Source organism: Triticum aestivum, chromosome 5D, assembly GCF_018294505.1.
Source record: "Triticum aestivum cultivar Chinese Spring chromosome 5D, IWGSC CS RefSeq v2.1, whole genome shotgun sequence".
NCBI lineage: Eukaryota > Viridiplantae > Streptophyta > Magnoliopsida > Poales > Poaceae > Triticum > Triticum aestivum.
In genome coordinates, this window is record NC_057808.1 from 296,757,752 (window position 1) to 296,761,453 (window position 3,702).

Here is a 3,702-nt window from a genome sequence, read left to right on the forward strand (position 1 = left end):
AGTCCTTCGGCAGCTGAGGTGTTGCCCTCAGGCACGACTAAGTCACCCCCCCTCGCGTCTCTTCGAGGCCCGGGGAGGGCCTATGAGACGACACCTCGGGGTCGTCCGCCCTAGGCGGCGGGGAAGCCGGGGAAGGCGACTCGCTCTCCATCATCTCCGGCGGCAGATACCCCGAGGAGGAGGATGGCTGTGGGATACTATGGGCCGGACTAAAAAGATAGAACTTAGAGTTATCATCACAATTCATAAAGGTTGGGCGAGTGTGTAGAATCCCGGACTACTTACGAGTCGTCTTGGGGTTTGGCCCGGCAACGATGCTTCGGGATGGCCTCCGCATCTGACCCTGAGTCATCGGGGAAGGTGATTTTGTCCCTCTTGGAGGCTTCGGCCTCCAGGTCTTCCGAGGTCGCCCTCTTCTTTCCCTTACGGGGATGATCTTCTTCTCCCTCCTCCTCTTCCTCCTCCTCCTCCTCGTCCTTGTGAGAAGATTGGGCATCAACTTCTCCGGACACTTCGTCCGAAGTGCCCTCCTCTTTCTTCTTCTTCTTCTTCTTCTTCTTCTTCTTCTTCTTCTTCTTCTTCTTCTTCTTCTTCTTCTTCTTCTTGTCCTTCTTTACCGGCGCCTGGTATGGCGCCGGGACCATCATCCTCATTAGTAGAGGATTGTCTAGGTCTTCGGGGAGCAGAGCCGGACACCGGTACTGCTCCGCCTTCTTGATCCAGTCCTGTTGGGGGATGGATTACTCAAATACTTCTCCTTTGGAGCAATGAACCTACTAATGTTCGAAGGTTTGGAATTTACCTCAGAGGCCGGATCTAAAAACTGGAGCAGCTGCCCACTTGGAGCCGCGGGGTTCTGTGATATAGAACCATTCCTGTTGCCATATCTTGATGGTGTCCACAAAGACTCCCTTCGGCCAATTGACTTTGGGGAGCTTGCTCACCATGGCACCGCCACACTCCGCGTGTTGCCCATCGACCACCTTCGGCTTCACGTTAAAAATCTTGAGCCATAAGCAGAAATGTGGAGGGACGCGGAGGAAGGCCTCACACACGACGATAAACGCCGAGATGTGGAGGAACGAATTTTGGGCCAGATCGTGAAAATCTAGCCCGTAGTAGAACATGAGTCCCCTCATGAAGGGGTGGAGGGTGAATCCGAGCCCGCGGAGGAAGTGGAGGATGAACACCACCCTTTCGTCGGGCTCCGGAGTAGGCATGGCCTGCGCCGGATCGGGAAGCCTGTGCTTGATTTCCACGGTTAGATACCGCGCGTCCCGCAGCTCCTTGATGTTCTCCTCCATGATGGAGGAGGCCATCCACTTGCCTTGAAAGACGGCCATAGTCAGAGGAGTTGCAGAGGAGAGGAAAGCTTGGAACTTGGGTGCTGGAGCTCAAGATGGGAAGGCAGAGAGGGAATGAGGCGTAGGGGGAAGAGTTGGATTCTATCCGCTTATATGGACTGCGAATATCAAGCGCCCCCCTCCCTCAATCCTTAAAACTCGCCTGTTCCCGAGGGGTCGTGCGAACGGCACGGTTGGATTACCCAAACCCGTATTAATGAGAATCCTGTAATAAGGGGACATGATCTTTTGCTTTGACAAGACGTGTCATCGGAGACCGCGTCTTGAAATGCGAAACGGGATAAAAGATTCAAAATGATGGAGAAACTGGATGTGACATCCCGCCCGAGGAATTGTCAAAAAGACATGTCATGCTTTTTTTTAAGTATTGTGCCCTAGCGGAGGAATGGTGTGGTCGTTGCGCAAATCCGGATACAGTTCTTGTAATCAACTAATTTGAAGTGTTCAGAGGAGGAACCCGCCTTGCAATGCCGAAGATAGTCTACGCGCCGGATATATCGTCATTGAAGCTAGGTTCAGGGGCTACTGAGGGAGTCCTGGATTACGGAGTCCTCGGGCGTCCGGGCTATACAACATGGGTCGGACTGATGGGCCGTAAAGATACAATACGGAAGACTTTTCCCTATGTCCGGATGGACTCTCCTTGGCGTGCAAGGCAAGCTTGGCGTGTCGATATGAAGATTCCTTTCTCTGTAAACCGACTCTGTACAACCCTAGCCCCCTCCGGTGTCTATATAAACCAGAGGGTTTAGTCCATAGAGGCAATCATAATCACACAGGCTAGACATCTAGGGTTTAGCCATCACGATCTCGAGGTAGATCAACTCTTGTAACCCCTATACTCATAAAAGTCAATCAAGCAGGAAGTAGGGTATTACCTCCATCGAGAGGGCCCGAACCTGGGTAAACATTGTGTCCCCTGCCTCCTATTACCTTTGATCCTTAGACGCACAGTTCGGGACCCCCTACCCGAGATCTGCCAGTTTTGACACCGATAGTTGCCGAGGCGGCTACTCCGGCGCCACCCGTCCGTCCCTCCGCCACCCACCATTGCTATATAAATTGCTGCGCCGAGCATAGCCGCAGTCATCCGCCTCCGTTCCCTTTTTCCTGTCCACACCACTACTGCCCACCATGGCTTTCTCGCACTCCAGTGCTCTTCGGGTCGGGCGGACGACGGACCACAAGGAGATGGCAGCCATTGCTGCCGAGTGGCTGGCCGGCAGCCAGCCAGAGGACGACGACGTCCCAATGGAGAACATGGTAGTCGATGATCCGGCGCCAACCCTCTCCACCGCGCCATCCTCGCCGGTGCATTGCCACCATTGGCGAGGCCCGTGCCCAATACATGGACACGGTGAGGCAGAAGCGTCAGGAGCAGTTCCGGGAGGCGCAGGCCGCCGGCGCCCACAACCACCATCTCCTCCAGGAGCACCTGCAGGTGGAGGAGCAGATCGCCGCGGAGCGGGCAGAGAAGGAGGCGCTGCTCGACTCATACCACTCCGCTCGCGAGAGCCGCCTCGAGCGCTGGCGGTACCGCATGCGGGTGGCAGAGGCTGCGGCCGCCTATAAAGAGGGCGATGAAGCGGGCGAGGCACTGTTTGGCGAGATCGAGGACGAGGCAGAGGACAATGCCGGCTTCGATGAGTCCCCGCTCCGCTGGCGTCAACGAGGCCCTGCTCCACCGAGGCCCCCCGGCGCCAACAACGAGGCAGAGGACACTGCCGGCTCCGCTGATGCCCCGCCCTGCCGGCACCGAGGCGAAGGATTACGCCAGCTTCTGCGAGGCCCTGCTCTGCCCAGTCCCCGCCGCGCCAACAACAAGGCAGAGGACATCGCCGGCTCCGCCGGCTCCGCCGAGGCCCCGCCCCGCCAACAATGAGGCAGAGGACATAGCTGGCTCAGCCGAGGCCCCACCCTGTCGCCAACGAGGGCGAGGATTTCCCCCACTCCGCTCAGGCGCCGCCCCGCCAACAACGAGACAGAGGACATTGTCATCTCCGTCGAGGCCCCGCCCCGCTTCCAACGAGGCCACGCCACACAGAAAACAAGGAAGAGTAGAACACGGTAGGTCGCCGCCGCTCGGGCCCAAGTAAGGCCACCGCTGCTACCCTCCGGTTGAAGCCAAGCTAGGCGGGTTGACCATTGACGGCCGATTAGCTTCTTGGTGGCGACGTGGAATCGGAGAGCTGCGCTGGAGAAGAAGCTTTTGTTTAGCTCAGCCGGACACGGGTGGGTAGCTTCGGTTAATTATTATACCTCCACCGCACCCCTTTTTAGTTGAAGAATGTATGAAATGTAATGAAATCCGACATGTTTATATGAAATCCGACCTTGT